General features: G+C 47.3%; 1 long non-coding RNA gene across 1 annotated transcript; it reads left to right on the top strand.

Moving 5' to 3' along the window:
- Positions 1 to 16,579: 16,579 nt before the first annotated feature.
- Positions 16,580 to 18,826, top strand: LOC136526730 (uncharacterized). The gene is made up of 3 exons (XR_010776567.1): positions 16,580 to 16,879; positions 18,092 to 18,241; positions 18,749 to 18,826. It is a non-coding gene; the product is annotated as an uncharacterized lncRNA (long non-coding RNA).
- The last annotated feature ends 756 nt before the right edge of the window (positions 18,827 to 19,582 follow it).

Here is a 19,582-nt window from a genome sequence, read left to right as displayed (position 1 = left end):
GGAGGCTGCGCTAGGGTCACCGGCAGCGTCCTGCAAGCAGTCTGAGAAACCGTCATCTTTCTGGGTCTGGAGGCGTGGTAGCTGGGCCTTTGCTTAGGTAGTTGGTCGAAGACGTCTTTGCGAACTACTGGCCGCGTAGGTCTCCGCCACTCTCGGAGGCCGTGTTACAACAGTTCCCCCCTTTTGAGACCGTGGTCCGCCCGAGCGTGTCGTGAGCTCAAAACGCCCTAAGCAAGGACGTCCGCGGGGGCGGAGACTGCGCGTGGTCACATCTCCGACCGATCCCCGCAGGTTCCCCCCTGGCCCGCTCTGGCGTGGCCGCTGGTCTTGTCATAGTAGCCGTTAGGCTGCAAAACTAGCCGTTGTCCTACGCTGTGGCCGTTTACGCCGTATTTCTTTCCGTTGTATACCTTGCAACTTCTCCGGAGATGACCGTTGGGCGGCAGGCGAATTCTCCGGAGATGACCGTTGTACGGCGGGAGCCGAACCGCCCGCCCATGGCGTATATAAGGGCTGGGTTGGTGGCGGGGTCCTCCCCCCCGCACTGCTCATTCGCTTTCCTTGCCTCTGAGAAGTCGCTCTCTGCTCTCTTTGCTCTCGCCTGAGCTGCGTTCGCGCGTTCTGTCTTTCCGCTTGTGTCTTCCGCCTAGGCTGCCGCCGCGGTGGCTTTCTTTTCTGCCTCCGCCCATACTCGCCGGCCCACCTTCTTCGGACCCTATCGCCACCTTCTCGGCGTTAGGGCTACCGGCTGGAGTGCGCGCTTTGAGGAGTGCATGCTTGCCTCCGCCTCCACGTTGGAATTTGAAAAGCTAGTGGGGGAGGATTTGGGGAGTGTCTCCGCGTCCGTCGGAGACCTGATCGCTGCAGATCCCGGAGACATGGCGATTAAGTCATGGGATTTTGGCCCCTCGTCCATTACTGATGAGGCGGTTGCGGAGATGTTGAAGGAATCTTGTTTTCCTTCTTTGAGGGTAAAAATCCCTCCGCCTGGCCAGACTGTTTCGGAGCCGGAGGAGGGATATGCGGTGGTGTTTCGGGACTTCTTCACCTACGGCCTCCGCCTTCCTTACATCCCCTTCCTCTGCCAGGTGTTGGAGACCTTCAATGTCCAGCTCCATCATCTGACTCCTACTGCCCTCCTCACGCTCAGCAAATTCTACTGGGCGTGTGTTTCTTATGGCGCCGAGCTAGATGTGGACACCTTCTGCGCTTACTACGAGCTGCAGAAGTAGCCGAAGAAGAAGGAGATGCGGGAAGGCATGGAGATGGAGGTGATCTACCAGTGTGGTAGTTGCACCTTCATGTCAAAGAGGAACCAAGGCATAGACCGCCTGGAGATTTCTTTTTGCCAAAAAGGCAAATGGGACCGCGGCTGGCTTGAGGAGTGGTTTTATGTGAAGACCTATGGGGTCCATAGCACCACCGAGGATGGTGCGGAGGTCGCGGAGTATCCGTTGTCCTCAAGAATGGAGTTGATGGCGCCGCATACGCGCGTGGAACCGCCGGAGGCGGTGTCTCCGGCGAGGGGGGCTTATGACCGGGCCTTTGCGTTGGCATGCCGCTACTCCGGGGGCCACAATCTGGTGGAGGAGATTATGGCCTCCGACTATTGGCCATTGAGAAGAGACAATTCATCCTTTCGGCTTGAAACGGTGGCGGTTCCTGTTTTTGGGCCGAAGGCCGGGATCCCGTTCCCCTGCTTCGACCAGTCTTTGGGGGAGGGGGTGACGGAGGACAGTTTCATCTCCGAGGTTGAGGAAGCCGCCGTCGGGTTTGTCGGTAGAATTTCCGAGCGTGAGTACACATCTCGGAGAGCCGTGGCAGGCACCATGCCGCGGCTCAATCGAGTTTTTGAGGAGCTCGGGATCGTCTACCGAGAGCGCGAGGTTCCCGCGGAGGTCCTGGCTTCGATTGACAAGAAGAACAAGAAGGCCTCCGCGAAGAATGTTACGGCGAAGGCCGAGTCCAAGAAGAGGAGGGGCGCCTCTGTTGCTCGGGCGCCTATGAAAAAGAAGAAGAAGAGCAGTGCTCTTGTGATCGTGCCGGCCGCGTCTTCAGCCGGTAATGCGAGCGTTGCCTCCACCAGCAGTGAAGATGTTCAGAGCTCCTCCGTCCCATCAGTGGACGTGCGGGTCACGAGCAGCGGAGGTAGCAGCTCTCCTGGAGCTCCGGTGCGCCCTGTGCGCGGCGCTATGAGCGGTGCGGAGCGGTCGGAGTCCAGCGCTGCTCCAGCACGCCTCTTGCGCGGTGCTGGGAGCATTGCGGAGCGGCCGAAGGCCGGTGCTCATCCGTTGCACTCCTTGCACGGTGCTGCGAGTGGCGCCGAATAGCTGGAGGCTAGCGCTGCCCATCCTATGCCCGACATTTTTGGCGGGCTGTATTCAAGTTCTGAAGAGGGCGCGGAGGTCATCTTGCAGCACGCTCCTTTGTCTCCCGCCGTTGCTGCGCCTCCCCCCGTGCCAGAGGCCGCACTTGGTGAGTAGGCCCCAGTGGCTCAGTCTTCTTCAAGCCCTTCGCCCGCCAGGCCGCGGGCTGAGGAGAGCCGGCCTTTTGGGCCTTCGCCGCTTGATAGGGCGGAGACTTCTACCCAGGGGGCTCGGCAGGCAGCCCACCCTAGGCTTTTTATGAGTAAGTTTATTTGGCGCACATTTTTGTGTTTACTGTCTTCGCCCGGTTTATTTGTTTATGTATTCTACCAAGTGCTAATACTGTTTACTTGTTGCTTTGCAGGTGATGTCATGGCTGGACTCCTCACTCCGGAGGAGCAAGCGGCCGCTGCTAGCGCTAGGTTTGGTCCGGGGCAGCCAGGGCCGATGGCGCCGGGTCCGGGTGAGTGTAGAGTATTTTTATCTTACTCGTCTTTTGACGTGTTGTTATTGCCTATTTCTGATCGGCCCTCTAACCTGAGTTGTTGTTGTTTTTTTTGCTACGCAGGCTCCTCTGACACTTCTATCTCAGGTTGGGAAGAATGCTATCTTGGGGTTCTTAGAGACGTCGGAGGTGGTCTCTGGCAGTTGGTGTATTCATTGTGAGATTTGCTTTTCTCACCTTATGGTTTTGTGTTTGTTTGTTCTTCTTTGAACAGATCGCTTCAAACAGTGTCTGAGGGACATGGATTTCTTCCAACTTCTCCATGTTCATCTAGAACACCAGAGCTTGGTGCATCTTCGGTGGTTTACCTTTTTTGGTGTATGTTCGCCTTTAGACTTGTTTTTATTTCTATTGCTGATCGCCTTGGTCTTCTTCTTTCTGATCGTAGGGGTATCACATGGCCATTGTTATGGAAGAGCGCTGCACTCGCGAAGTCTCCGACCGAGATACTACGATTGAAGCGCTCAAGGTAGAGAATGAGCGCCTGGAAGGTGAAAAAGGGGGTTTGGCTAACTCTCTTGCAGCTCTTCGCCTTTCTCTGGCGGAGAAGGAACAAGAAACGGAGGCTTTGAGGGCCGATCTTGCTAAGGCCTGGGATGCAGAAGCTTTGTCCGCTGAGTAGGCCCGCAGGGTGAACGAGTTGGCCGAGGGTCTCCGGCGAGAGCTGGCCTCTGAGAAGGAATCCGTAGCTACGGTGGGGGAGCAGTTGTCTTTGATGACGAGGCATTTGGACTTGGTCAAGGGGTCCTTGCTGCAACCGTTGGCCATTACCAGGCCATCGTCGCCGAGTTCAGAGGCGAAACCTCCGCTCCTCCGGAGGTAGACAACGTCTACGCCCTCGCCTCCTGACTAAAGCGTCACCTTGCGAAGCTCCCTGATCTAATCAATGGCTGCACGGACTATGGGGCGCTGGCGGGAGTAGCGAACTATGCCAAGCTTTTGGTGCATGGCGGGTGTACGCATACCGAAAGTATTCCGGAGGGAGCGCTGCCGGGTCCGGAGGAGCTTGGTGATACTTCTCCTGGTTTGCGAAAAACCTTGAGAAATTTCATTGGGTACTTTTGGGCTCCATTTGGGAGACCTACTGCCCAGAAGCTGGTGGAGGAGAAGAGGGCGAAGGTATTTCTAGTCTTTGTAGCCGCTATTTTTCTCTCCTTGCTTTTTGCGAAGCTGCGAAGGCTTTCATTGCCTGTGTCACTGATATTTTAGCCTATGCTACAGGATGCGTAGAAGAGTCTTGCGGGTAGGCCTCCGCCAGTTCTGCGTTCGGCGACCGCGGGCGATGCCTCCACCACCGCTGGCGCTCCAGTGGGCGGTACGATCGGTGGCGGTGATGGTCGGAGGCCGCAGGCGCCGTCCCCGCCCACAGTTGATGCGGGCTCCGTTCTAGGGAGTTCTGCTGCGGCCGATGTGCCCGAGGTCTATGCTCTTTGTAGGACTTAGTTGTTTTGACTTGTATATTGTAGTCCAGTTGGACTCTTGTAAATAAAGTTTCTTTTCTTCTGAATAATTTTGTGGGAAATTTTAACCTTGCGTAGGTTCCGAATCAGGAGCCTGCGCAAGATGTTGCGCCTTTGACTCTCTACAACAACGGTATTTATGTGAGCGGAGAGCTTTGGGAGTATTGGCGTTCGGCCTTTCCCCGCAGCGTTGCGCGCGATGTGTTTGAGTCAGTTAAGTTTGACATAGATGACGAGCGTGCTGGGTTTACTCGCACGCTTGCTTGGCGCGGACCTCTACCACAATAGTTTGGATTTTATTGTAAGTTTGTGTCCTGTAAGAATGCTACTTGACGTTTTATGGAATACAAAACAGGTTCACTTTCTTGATTGTTTGTGCGGGGGCTTATGTCTGTTGTGCTTGTTTACATATCTCGTCTAGTCCCGAGCTTGCACACCGTGGGCCTTTGCTTGGGCGAACGTGCGTGATACAGAGGTGGTGGCTAGGACCTCCGCCCCATGTTCTCTCCTTCTCTGTGCTTGCTTGATGGCCGGGGTAGAAGTGTTTGTAGTTTTTTGGCCGGCGGAGGCGTACTTGAAGTTCGCCTGGCGAGGCTTGCTGAATCGGTGTGTGATCCGATAGGAGGTTTGGCGCAGCTTGTGCAGACGGCGGAGACTTTTGGTATTTCTTTAGCTGGGTGTTTTAGCTGTCTGGTGGTATGGGCCTCCGACGCTGCACACCCGTGGGACATGTTTCATTTGTGGAGATGGCAGGTTAGGTCTCCGGCGTCAGGGGGATGTTACGAGATTTCGTGCGATATCCCCCTTTTTCCATAGGCCTGCGCTGTTCATCACTGTGCCATAGTTCCTGTCTCTTTTCCCACTGCCTCCGACCGTCTACTGGTGCCTCCAATTTTATGAGTTTTCGTACAATATCTACGGCCGACTTAGATATCTAAGGAGACCCCTGCCTCCATGGCTGTTGTTGTGGCTTGTGCTTGTGCTCTGCCTTCTTCCCCCCTTGCGCCTTCTGCTGACTGAGGTTTTAAGGGTGTGGGGGGAACCCGTTTTATAGTGGGGTGGTGACTTTTGGTTGTTAAATTTTTTGGTACGTTGTTTGTTGGAACATATCTTGGCTTTAATAGCCTATATCTTGCTTGAATTATTCTTGCCTTTTGAGATCTTTTGAAGTAAATAGGCCTAGTGCCTAAGTGATAGGGTTTTGTCAGACCTTTTCCTCGTTTTGCTATTTTTGATGGCGGAGACCTTCTTCCTGGTTCTAGCGCCGTAATGGTGTTGCCCCTGATGCTTGGGGTGGTTTTTTTGTTAAGGTCGGAGGCCTGTTTGGCTGAGGTTGGTTTTGCCTTGATGCTTGAATTTGTTCAGGTCTTTGTCAAGGTCGTAGGCCTGTTTGGCCAAGGTTGTTTTTGCCTTGATGCCTGAATTTGTTCAGGTCTTCGTCAAGGTCGGAGGCCTGTTTGGCCAAGGTTGTTTTTGCCTTGATGCCTGAATTTGGACAGGTCTTCATCAAGGTCGGAGGCCTGTTTGGCCAAGGTTGTTTTTGCCTTGATGCCTGAATTTGTTTAGGTCTTCGTCAAGGTTGGAGGCCTGTTTGGCCAAGGTTGTTTTTGCCTTGATGCCTGAATTTGGACAGGTCTTCGTCAAGATCGGAGGCCTATTTGGCCAAGGTTGTTTTTGCCTTGATGCCTGAATTTGGACAGGTCTTTGTCAAGGTTGAAGGCTAGTTTGGCCATAGAGGTCGTTTCAAATTGCTAATGCCTGTGGCCGGCGCTTTGAAAGGACCTATGCTTATTTTTGTTCACTGAATATTGCGGCGCCAGAGCTGGCCGCTTTCGGTTTTGAACTTTTCAAGCGTTCTTTTGGGGAATTACCTCTTTATACTTCTAGAGGATTTTTACATTGAGCCTGCCTTATTAAAAACCTCACCTCCGCTTGGAGTTCCCCTGTGAGGAAAAGAGTATAGGCTCTTTTACATTTTTTGGTTTGAAGAAAAAAGAGCTGAAAGGTAAATGAACAGAGGGGCATTCGCTTATTATTTGCGGAGGTTGCCCTTTGGTACATTGCCTAGATGTAGTATCTGCGGAGGCTGTCAATATTCCAAGTGTGGGTTGTCATGACACCTTCGCTGTCGGTCAAGTGGAAAGAGCCTGGGCGACCTGCTGTCGTTGCTGTGTATGGGCCTTCCCATTTCGGCTGCAGTTTGCCAGCAAGTTGTGCGTTGGGTTTTCTTCTGAGTATGAAGTCTCCGTGTTTTATGTCTTTCCTTACCACCTGAGAGTCTCTCCACTTCTTGGTTTGGGACTGATATTTTGCAATGTTTTCGACTGCCTCCAGCCTTATGGCTTCTATTGTTTCTTTTGCATATTCTTCATCTTGCAACATTAGCTGTCTCGTTGTGCGGAGGCTTTCGTGCTTGATTTCTTTTGGCATCATGGCCTCTTCTCCATAAAGCAGTTTGAATGGTGTGAATCCTATTGTTCTTGAGATAGATGTATTGTGTGACCAAATCACTCTGGGTAATTCATCTACCCATTTTCCTTTGCGTAGGCCCAGCAATGTTTTTGATATTGCTGAAAACACTATTCTATTTGCTCTTTCCACAGCACCATTGGACTCTAGGTGGTATACTGAGGCGAAGGCTAGTTTTGTCCCAATGCTTTTGCAGAATTCTTTGAAGTTCTCTGAATCGAATTGTTTTCCATTGTCTACTGTCAGAATCCTCGGTACACCGAATCTGCAAATGATGTTTTGCTAGAAGAATTTTCTGACAGTTTCTGAGGTTATCTTCGCCAGCGGCTTTGCTTCTATCCATCTTGTAAAATATTCTATTGCCACTACTGTGAATCTATTTCCTCCTTGGGATGGTGGTAATGGGCCGACCAGGTCCATACCCCATCTTTGTAGCGACCATGTCGGAGGTATAAGCTGGGTCTCCGACGATGGTTTTGACTATCCGGGAGAGAATGTTTGGCATGCTTTGCATGTTTTGACTGTCTACTCTGTGTCTTGTATGTGTGTTGGCCAATAAAAGCCTTGCCTTATTGCCTTTGCTGATAATGCTCTAGAGCCAATGTGCAACCCGCAAATTCCTGAGTGTATTTCTTGAAGCAACTCTATGCCTTCGCTCTGCGATATGCATTTGAGGAGAGGCTGGACTACTCCTTTCTTGTACAGTACACCATCTATGATTGTGTAATTTCTTGCCCTGGCCTGTATTCTTGCTACTTTTGCTTCATCTTCTTCGGTTGTTTTACCTTCTAAGAATTCTGTTATCGCCTTTCTCTAATCTTCATTTTGCAGGTGTAGTATGGGCTTAGGTGCCTTAGATGTCTCCGCAGTTGCTAGAGACTTCAAGATCTGGTAAAAAGTGTTTGGTGGCAGTGGCAGGTTGTTTGCCGCAGCTTTTGCCAGTTCATCTGCCTCTGTATTTTCTGATCTTGGGATGTGCTTTAGGGTGAAGCCCTCGAATCTCCGCTCCAAATTTCTGACATCGGATAGGTATTTGACGAGTTCTGGCTCTCTTGCTGTGTATTCTTTCTCTACTTGGCCAGTAACCACTTGAGAATCTATTTTGACTGTCAATGTTTTTGCCCCTAGGGCCTTTGCTTTACTGAGCGCTAGGATCAGGCCTTCATATTCTGCTATGTTGTTTGTTGATTTGAACTCTAGCCTTGCTGCGTATTTCAGTCTAACGCTGGAGGGTGCCGTTAGGACGGTGAAGGCTCCTACTCCGGCTTGGCCCCAGGCTCCATCCATGAATGCTATCTAGCCTTGAGTGGTTGGTTGTATCTTGGGCTCTGTCGGAGGTGTCCAATCTGCTACAAAATCGGCTAGTGCTTGTGATTTGATTGCTGTTCTAGGGACATACGAGATACCAAACTGTGATAGCTCTGTAGCCCATTTGTCTATTCTGCCGGAGGCTTCTTTATTTCTGAGCAAGTCTTGCAGTGGCAGCGATGTTGGAACTGAGATTTCGTGGGCTTGGAAATAATACTTTAGTTTTCTTGATGCCATCAGCACTGCGTAGGCAACTTTTTCTACCTCGGTGTAGTTTAGCTTGGCTCCAGACAGTGCTTCTGAGATAAAATAAACTGGTTTTTGAGTTTTGCCTGATTCTTTTGCCAGCTCGTGAACTAAGACGGCGCTGACTGCATGGTCGGAGGCCGCCACATATAGCAATAGGTGGCTGTCCGATTCTGGGACGGAGACCACTGGTTAGTTTGCTAGATACTCTTTCAAGTTATGAAATGCCTCCGACTGCTTGGACCCCCACTCAAAGTTGTTTCCACCCCTCAGGGCTTGGAAGAAGGGGAGGCTACGTTCTGCTGATTTTGAGATAAATCTGTTGAGCGCTGCTATTCTTCCCATCAGCTTTTGCACTTCTTTCTTGTTTTTGGGTTCTGCCATTGTCATTATTGCTCTGGTTTTGTCTGGGTTCGCTTTGATGCCTTCGCTGCTTATGATGTATCCGAGCATCTTCCCTTTTGTAACTCCAAATATACATTTTTCTGGGATCTTGAATCTCTAGATCTTGGGGTTCCGATGGTTGACCCTGGGCATCTGCTCTGGTGTCATCCTCCGCTGGCGAGGTTGCGTAGGTGCTACGAGTGGTGCGCCTAGGCCTTCCTCTCTGACCCATGGTCGTTGCTGCTCTGGTGGTGGTTTTTCTTTTCCCTACCATCGTCGGTTTGCCTTGGCCAAACCACGGTGGGCGCCAATGTTGAGACTAGCGGTCTCAGACAATGTGGAGGAGGTGGAGGCCTCCACCCGCCAAGCGCCGCCCTCAGGCTGAGGCTCAGGGAACAGACACGACAAGCGGGCGTGTAGGGAAATGGCACGTAAAACTAGGGTTTCATTAATTCCTTCACCAACCTCCCGTACTGTTACAAGTGTTCCCTATTTATAGGGCTCAACTACCACCTTACAGAGTTTACAATAGTACCCTTCAACTGCTACAGTACATTCTCGGAATATTCCACTACTCACCTTTCCTCTCGGGGGTAATCTTGTCATGCCGCCCTCAGGTACTGGGCCTGCGCGATCAGCCGGCCCATCAAGCCTCAGGATTCGGCGACGGGCCTTTGGACCTCCGCCGTCGGTCTCTGCCCCAGGGACGCCAAGGCCATAGACCCCCGACGCCTAGTATTGCCGTCCTCCTGCTTGGGTCTCTGCCCCTACGAGCGGAGACTGAACCGGCGCGCCCGCGCCGTCCATGAGCGCCTTCCTCTGGTTACCTGCACACACACGTAGGTAACGTTGGCACTTGATTAGCCTTGCAGCAGGGCAGCCTCCACCCCCTCCGCCCCCTCCGCCCGGAGACGCCTACGAGCTAACCGGGCGGAGGCTGCGCTAGGGTCACCGGCAGCATCCTACAAGCAGTCTGAGAAACCGTTATCTTTCTGGGTCTGGAGGCGTGGTAGTTGGGCCTTTGCTTAGGTAGTTGGTCGGAGACGTCTTCATGAACTGCTGGCCGCGTAGGTCTCCGCCACTCTCGGAGGCCGTGTTATAATAGGTTATCGGATCCCTATTGTTAGGGATTTGATGGTCCCGGTATATGAGAAATGGAACAGCTTCGCTCACATGCTAGAGAGAGAGGCATGGCTTCGTCCCTTGATTTTAGGTAGAAGCGACTTCATCCATCATTTGAATAGGACATTCTGGCATTGGACCGTTCCATCCCAAACATCCACTATCACAACAATAAAATTGAGATAAACAAAAGTAATTTGTAGAGACAAAAGTTGTATCCACCTTAACACAATAGTCTCTGTTAATCACAGTTTACACATGCAATCTATAGTTCCCACCAAATAAAAAAATTAAAAAGCAACCCACTACTTGTTATGGGGCTTTATTCCAAGCTCGTTATCGAGCCCGTCGTGCTGGCCATGGATCTAGCCACCTCCCATGAAGGTCATTGCCTCTGCTCGAATCCACCGTCGAAGGGCCTCTACGTCCGCCTCATCAATCCACCGGAGGGCTTCCATGTCTGTCTTGTCGTCAATCCACCATCGTCGCCACATCAGGTCGCACCATGTGACAAAGGAAGATAGGGGGAGAGAAGGTAGCCCTGCATGCACCTTGAACTCATTGCGGTTGACCTCATCGCCAAAGAGCTCGTCGAAGTCATTCAAGCTCTCGATGACGCTTAGCTCGACTTTGCCCTCATCCCCGAGCGTTGAGTTCTCCATGATAATAGAAGCCAAAAACATAGATACGAGAGGGATGGAGATGGTGACCAGATCAGAAGGTCACGGAGACCTCAACAAACACAAGCACCTAAATCCTCTTATCGGGGTCAGAGCTTGGAAGTTGTAGAGCTCTTGATGCGGAACTACATCATGTGTATGTGAGCTCAATTCCACCGCCCCTCTGCCTCATATCTACCTCCGCTTTTGTCATCCATAGTGTGCCTTCCCGCCTCTCTACCTCAGTTCTACCTTTGTCCTGCCTCCTTTTGGTCACGGCAAACGACATCAATCCACCCGCCCTAGGGCAAAAATCTCAATTCTCCAATGCCGAGAAAACGATGCAGAGAGAGAGAGAGGGATGGGGTGGTGAGGAAGAGAGTGGTGGCGTTTGCTAGAGAGAGGTCGGAGGCTGAGATTCTAATTGAGAGGGAGAGGGAAGGTGAGGGTGGCAACTCAAAAGCGAGAGGTGGGGCCGTAGGTGACTTAGGGTTTGGGTTGTTGGTTTATGAGCCTTGGGATTTTCTAAGAGGGCAGCCTCTATAAATGGATCTATTTACAGAGGTGCTATTAAGAGACCGGTCTCTGAAAATGAATTTTCAGATATGGTTATTTTTTAGGATGTCCTTGTAAATGGACCGGTTGTCTTTGAAAATTGCTTGGTATTTTTCTAAGATGGAAACACTTTTAGCCTGCTTCTTTGTAAATAATAGAATTAAAGTTGCCTGTGAAAATCAGTTTTGTAGTGGGCCTCATGACTAAACTTGGTAATAAATAGGATCGCTCTATGTTGTGAACAAAAATTATGGTAATAGCGTACTTGCAAAAACTTAGCTTAGCTTTGGTTGGTGATGAGAGTGTCTAATTGAGATCCTAAGTCCAAGACCAAGGGCCTATTTGTTTTAGCTTTTTACTGGCTTCTGTCAACCTTAAGTCAAAAGCTGAAACAAGACAGCTATTGAGCTAGCTTTTGAAAAACTAAAAAGTTGGTTTCTGAGAAAATAAACTAAAAGTTAAAAAATATGTTGGGAGAAGCTTTTCTAGCTTGTGGTGTGATGAGTAACTAAAGTTTACTAGGTGAATACCCCGCGCGTTATCGCGAAAATTGCTGATGATTTGGAATAAAATTACTTATATAAAGGGATCAACAATTATAAGTTAATGTTATTAGATGACGTGGTACGCTGATGTGGACAACTAAATGCATGTTAGTGGATGATGTATCTTGCTGATATGTAGATCATAATTGCAAATGCTAGTTGGTCATAAATGCATCCGATAGTGGACTGATTAGGTGGACAGCTTGCATGTAAGAGAAATAGCCAGTGGGGTTTAGCTTTATAGAGTTTATAGATAGATTACAAAAGTTTATAGAAAAAGCCAGTAGACAGAATCTAGAAGCCAGAAAGCCAACTTTTGAACTAAAATAAAAAAAGTGCAGCTCAAACAACTAAGCTTAAACATGAGTACGTACATACTCGTATGTCTCTTTGTTTGAAAGTAAATTATAGTAAAGGTACAATACATGCATAATAGTATATCACGTTTAATGTCTGTTTGGAACGCAGAAATTTCATAGGAGTTGCACAAAAAATTCATAGGAGTCGGTTCAATTTCACTAAAATATACAACGAAAATATTTCGTGTTCCAAAATGCCCTGACTAGTGACTAGTAATAAAGAATGCGCTTGCGCATCTTTTGAGTAGATCGACCTCCCATGCATCCATTTCGTTTACAAGTGTGCTAGGATACCTTCAGATGATGTTTGTCAGTTTGTGTGTCGAATCTATTGACATGCGCGCTGACAAAAGAGTCGGCGTGTGTTTGCAGGAACTCTTATGTATTATTACTCCTCCGGGTGTGCGTGGACGTGTGTGTCATTTCTATATAGTATGCAACTGTCATGCATGGCGTGGCATGGTACCTAATTATCATTTGAATCTAAGAAAAAAGTATTTTTTTCAGCATCTAATACTGACAATCTTGACTGTTGACCTGTACAAGTCCCAAAGAGGTCAACTACCCATGGAAAGTATGGGTTGAGACTGCCCTCAACAGAAAAAGAACAAAATCATGAGAAGAATAGATAGATATAAAATAGCTAGCCCATGTGCGCACATAGATTGCCACCTAATGTCTCACATTTAGTTTAGGGCATGTTGCATGTATGCACATCCTCAACGCCCGTCAAATTACTGGTTGATATCAGATTCACGGATGATGTGGTGACAAGAGGATGTGAAAAGCAAGCTACTAGCAAGGCCGGCTCTAGGTTTTGGAGGAACCTCTAGGGCGAACTCGATACAATTGGACTCTTAAGACTATAAAAATGTGTGTGTATAAGTAACATATATATATAAATTCTAAGACCTAAATTAAGATCAAAACATAAGACATATGATCGATAAATAAGAACTCTAATGAATATGTACTACTTATCTACTCTAATCATCCAAATTCCCGACACTTGAATGGTTAAATTCTATACTATATTTTGTAGGTATTCAACACCCTATGATGCTCATTTAAGGCGGTTGTTATCTCATACTCAGACCCGGGAGAAGAATTAGTCATTCACAAAAGAGGGAACTATCATCATGTTAAGTGTTCAATGAAGTATGCTAGCCATTGGCCTTACGTTTAGGATACTCCTTATCAATCATCATTTTGCCACTAACGTCGATTCAATAGCTCCTATCATCTTATTCCAACTGAATCGATTCCATGCACTTCCCTCAAAGCCAAAACCAGAATGAAAAACTTAGCTTCAAATCAGTGACGTATGGATAGAGGTAAACTCTAGATCCAGCCCTTGCTACAATGGTGTCACTGATAAGATACATATTTGAGATGCGTCGTGTTAACAAGAGTCACTGATTATGTGCTATCAATGACGCGTTTAGTTAACACGAGTCACTGGTATCTCCAGTATGCGTCACTGATATCTTGACATCAGTGACACATTTTTATGCATCATTGATCTTTTCACATCAAAGGCAATGTAAGTGACGTGATTTTTCTGCGTCACTAATAATCCTCTAGACGCGCCACTAATCGTCTTTTCTGATATAGTGTTCTTAATTGAAAAACTATTGTTGAATAGAAAGGGAAATATTAAGCACTTGTATGTATATATAGATAGAGAAAGTATATTATATTTTTTCACACTACCTAAACTATAGGCGCCTGAATCTCAGGCGGCTGCTCTGCATGCCTCAACTGACCAAAGGAGCAGGATCTCCTACAACTAAAAAGAACAAAGTGTGGACATTTTTTTGGTGCGATATTTGTTTTGGTTCGTCCGTCTGCCCACGCCTGCGATCCCATGACATCTCCCGCATGCTGCGTCCTTTGGTGGGATCCCACATCCCTCGCTCTATCCCGTCCACCCACACCGCGCCGCCGCCGCACGCGTCCGCCCGGCTCCCGCGCCCTACGGGATACACCAGTGATGAGGCCGGCTCCCACCACGCGTGCCTCGCCCACGCCGATCCAGGACCACCGCGCCAACGCCCGCGCCTCTGAGATCATCATGGCCCACCACGCTGCTTGGATGGATGCCGAGCGTCGCCTCCAGGTCCACGCCGCTACCGCCGGGGACAAGGCCTCCTCCCTCCACGCGCCCCCCTCATCTACGACGCGATGGGGCCCCGCTGGTGGCTGCCGGCGTGGCTGCCTCCCCAGCGCCACCTCCTCCCTCTACTCCGCATGCGGTCTTGTGCTACAGGAAACCCTAGAGGTCGCGAACGCCCAGCGCCGAGCCTGCCCCCACCTCCTCTCTCTCTCCCTATGTCGTGTGCAGCCAGATCCAGTGCCCCCATGGCTGGAACCGTCGTCTCCTCTCCAGATCGAGGGCGGCGGCGCCATAGCAGACGGCCACGGACCTCGCCCTCAGCCACGGCCCCAAGCAGCTATTGCGCCGCCGCCTCCCCAGCCCCGCTGCGCCACCACAGCCCCACCCCTTCCCGTGCCACGACAGTGATGGGATCCAAGTACCTGAGGCACAAGATCCGCGCCACGGATGCGGACTTCTCGGAGAGTCAGAGGAGGACAAGACGCGGGCTTGGCGTAGCCGCCACCTCTCGCCCTGCCCGGGAAGGAGCAGTAGGTGTCCGGCGTGGGGATTCTATTGCAGATCTCCATGCTCGTGCTCGGCGCCTCGGCCATGAACTGTGTTACCACCACTTCTACTAATTCGCCGAGGCCAACGCCCCGCTCCTCACCGGTACATACTCGTCTGCCCTACGCACCATGCCTCATGTCCCTGGCCGCCCACCTATGGCGTGTGAATCTGGAAGTAGGATGGTTGAATGGATCGACATGGATCTGTTCATACATTTTTAATTTGATCGCATTAACAATAGTAGTGTATGTGCTTGTTACTTGCTCAATTCTCATCCTTCACAGCAGGGAAGTTTGATTTAGTGCAGAATTATGAATTGTTTCCTGGCAATAAGCTCTATGAATTGCAGGATGTTAATTTAGATGCCTTCTAATGATGCAAGAATTCTCTTAACATACAATCTAGGAAGCACATACGGAGGTCGAGTTGTTAGTTGTTTGTTCAACCCAGCCTTGGTTTTCAATTATCTAGGGCCAGGTTACATAGATAAGAAATCAAAGGTCATTTGTCTGTATGCCTAACAGAGCTTACTGATATCACATTTTTCAAAAAAAATTCATTGCTTTTCTAGAAAAGGCAAAGAGCTTTATCTAAACATTGTTCACATTCAGTGCCAAATAGCAATACTAATTCACCTAGTTTGTTGATAATGATTGCTATTGGTTCGGAGGTCATACCTTCCCAGTGCATTCTTTCAATTTTTTAAACTTGATTAGACCTTGATTTTGGTAAGCATCCTACAAATGCTCTGAGTTCAGGATCACTTATGTAAAACATATATGTGAGGGATATTGCAACTTCTCCATTCATGTGATGTCTGCGAAAAAAAATTTGGCTTAAAATATTCCCCTCATTTTGCAGCAAAAGCATCCTTTGCATTGTTTGGGACGGTTACTGAAAGACCGACAAAGTTGTAGGTGCTTATCTAGAGATCTTGTATCTTGATAATTTTTATTTGCGTGGCCACATGCTTGCACCTCTGCTAATGTTACTGTGGTTCTGGTTTTCTACTGTGTTTCTTGTCATGTAAAAAAATACTGTGGACTTGTGCTCCTGTAGAAATGTGACTGTTTGTTGTGTCTGGGTGTTTCTGACTTGTGCTGATAAGAGGATAATTGTTATTAGTAATGGATATTCCATGTGTTTGTGTGTTTTTTCTTTTCTCACCTATCTAATAAGTACAGCTGTCAGATTGCATTCGTTTAAAACATGTATACGGTAAAAATCTATGGAATTCTGTTAGAATAAATCTAACAGAGAATAAATCTATGGAATATATCAGCTTATTGCATTAAAGTATTTGAACATGGTGATTTCCTGACCTCAGTATTTAAACAAGAACAATACATGAGTATCTTTCTTGCTGCCCATGTACTTTTAGTTTTTGTGCTTAACCCGTGTTTTCTCCTTCATGCACATTTTTTTGTGCTCCTTAGAAAAATATTGATTGGAAGACTGCATTTTATAGCTTCTGTTATTTCAGGATGCTGTTATTTATTGAGCTCCTAAATCCTTCTTTGCTTTGCAGCACACTTCGTAGTGCCATTACAGCAACCCTAACATTGCAAATCTCTCCACACGCCACAGGTTAGTGCCTATTTTATATTCATGCTGTTTACATTGGATGTATATTGATTGGAAAATCAGATTTTACAACACCTGTTGTTTATTGATGCTACTGTTTCTTCCCTTTTCAAATTCTTTTGTTTGCTCTACAACAGACTCTATGCCTCCGTTACACCGAGCAAAGCATTCAGCTCTTTGCACGTGTCACAGGTCACTCCCTATTTTTAGAATCACGCTGTTTATAGCTTTATATTTATGTTTGCTTATGTGAGTATTCTTGTAGCCATCTCTCCGTAGGCGTGTGGGTTCACAGTACTGTAACATAATGCATACATGATAAATACGCTCCACTATGGCCATTACTTTATATTGCTATTGCCTTTCTAGAATGGCGCAAATCAGGTCTGTGCTGCCGCTGGGTGATGACTTAGACCAGGTGTGTACCGCTGTGCTCATCTCATTGGTTCTTCAATTTAATGCTATTGTTGATCGATTTAGTTGATTTATGGACCCACCTATGAATTTGTATTTTCCAAGCCATTGCGGCCGACCTGTGTGCCTCTGACCATGCCGCACATTATGGCCCCTTGTCGTTGTTTGGGGCAGAAGCAGCCGCCGCTCATAGTGTGCTACCTGTGCAAAGGAGATGTGCTCCTTCTGTTTACTGCAGGTACTGGTACAATCCCTGGTTGGGGATTTTTTAAAGTGTTCAGTTTTTAACGCTTTTTCGTTGTTCCCCAAATTAATTAAATCTGTAATAAAACCACTACTTACATGACGCTGTTGTGAATTAAAAACTGGATCATCAGGCAATCAACTTACATCTTCGTTAGAACCATTCCAAATATATGTGCTTCACTGGTTTGGGTGGTTGCAGCTTGTGTAGTAGACGAAGCACACACACAAAAAATATTCATGATTCTTCTTCTCTGATATTTTTTCAGGTGTCACATTTTTTTCTCTGGTTCATTGTGTGCTTATTCTATTCATAGACTTGTGTTCTTAAGTTCTTCAGTGAGGCTAACGCAAATTTGCTGCTCCTAATAAAGATTTCTTGGTTTATCTTCTCTGCTTCCTAGAAATAGAAATTCATAGCATGTGTGCATGTGATTTTTCATAGTCATAACTATTTCAACAATCATCGGTTCATTTCCGTAGTGGGACAGCTTAAGCTATAGGATGCAATACTTTTATAGCTACATTAGTTTGTGTAGATATACTGACATACCCACTCCCATTCTTTTCCCTATGCAACTTATATTAGTCAAGTCCGCCATTCAATGGTTGATTTCAGTTGGGAACAAAGCCAGATTGGACCCACTGATAAAAAAACAATGCTCCAGTTTACAAATGAGAACAATAGGTGTGTTTTTATTTCATCATATTTGCAAATTCTTTTGACAGATGCTGTTATCTTATTACCTGTATTTGTTTTTGTTATGATCAAATCTGAATGATTATTGGGTCCTTCTGTGGCTTCTCATTTTAGTTTCTACTATCTATTCCTTATTAACTTTAACACTTCAAGTTTTCAGGTCTGAAAGATTAAAGTTTGATGAGTTCCAAAAGTCGGACTTAGTTTTTGACACCGAATGAGTTGTTAGATCTCTACGAAATTTATCATTTGTGAGTGTCTTTAACTTAGTATGCATGGCGTGTGAGCTCTGATTCAGAATACGTCGTCGTTTGGAGCAGTGTTGCCTTGCCCATTAAGCTTCAAATACAGTGCAGCATTTTTACACGCTTCAGCTTTTCATAGATGCAGTGCCGCTCATATGTACAAATTCTATTGGTAGTTCTTAGGATTGTACAGATTCTATTTTTAGTTCTTAGGATTGTTCCATCCAAATCTGAAGCTAATTATTTGCTCTATGCATTTTAGTTGGCAGTGTTATCATACACCGTGATTTTCACCACTACAGATGGACCTGATGGATCATCGTGCCATGCCAACATTGAAAAGCTCCTGCAAAGCCTTCTCTGACGACTTCCTGCTGTCTACAGGTTACCTTCCATTGGGGTAGTCACAATGGTGAGATTCCTCAGTTTTCCATTGAAATTATACATGCCATGCTTTGCCCTTATCACTCACACTAAATTATTTTGCATTTGGGTTCCACACACTGTGCTTCACTGTTTAACATGGTGAAATTATGTGCTCCTACGATAACTATATCTGCCATGGAGTGGCCTTTATTACTACACAACGTGTACTTCAGATGTCTTTGTGTTGTATTTTCCTGAAGTGCTTAGAGGCGTGTCCTCATATTGTCACTTCATGCCATGATCCACATATATTCCTGCTCATTGTTCTTTAAATTGCACCAATTACAGCGCTCCAAAGATAGGGACTTAGTTTACTCATTACCCTTATTATATTGTGCTGTTCAAGGTTACCTTCTCTGCCCACCTTATTGTTTGTATTGTTTCTTTTCCAGATTCTTATTTAGCGGCTCTTGACCTCCTTTTTGAAGGTGTCATGGCTACAATCTCTTATATGTACCTGACATGCATTATTCCTGTTGCCTTGACATGTTAGACCTCCCTTTATGTCGCGGATCACTCCAATGCTCGCAGTTCTGAACTCATCTCCTACAACTAAAAAGAACAAAAGTAATACAATTTTTTTGTGCGACTTTTTTTGGGTCGCTCCCCCCTTCCGTCCGTGCGATACCGCGGCTCCAACCTCGCCACCCCGCGAGCGTTCAAAAGGAAACCTCGCGCTGGACGAACCAAAAGGAAACCTTCGCCAGTCTCCTGATTCCACGCCTCCCTGCTTCATCCACGTTATCTTAGCCACATCACGGAAAAAATATATAAAGTAGAGTTTGTGAGCCTACGACGTCGCGCTCTCCGTGACTTGTGTTAATTTCACACACTTTGTTTTTTGAATTAAATGTCACTTTAACATTGATATTTAATTTTTACAGTATTGTTATCTTATCGTGCGATCCGTGTGTTTTAAGTATAAAATGTTAGCTATCCCGTAGCAACGCACGGACACGCTACCTAGTGATCAATAAAGATGAAGACATGCACCGGTAATTCTATGGTTGTCCTGTGTTACCCGAGAAGAAAAGAGAATTCAGGCGCCTGTTAAATAGAAGTTAAATACGGTTGGCGCCGGTTTTATTTTATTGTATAAATGTTAGTCTTTTCTCTCCGGTTTCCTTTGAAGCGAGTTCCGTGTGCCGCCCGTGCTCATGCATGCTTTGCAAGCGTCCAGTGTGCACTGAAACTCACATGCCAGTGCACTCCGCGTCGTCCGAGGTAGCTAGGGACAAATTTCTCCGCAACGTCGTCTTGCCTGTCAGGCTGTCACCAAAACATGTACGTACTACTACTACGTAATTAACTACGTTTCTGAATCATA

Source organism: Miscanthus floridulus, chromosome 19 (assembly GCF_019320115.1).
Source record: "Miscanthus floridulus cultivar M001 chromosome 19, ASM1932011v1, whole genome shotgun sequence".
Lineage (NCBI taxonomy): Eukaryota > Viridiplantae > Streptophyta > Magnoliopsida > Poales > Poaceae > Miscanthus > Miscanthus floridulus.
This window is presented reverse-complemented; position numbering and strand designations above follow the sequence as displayed.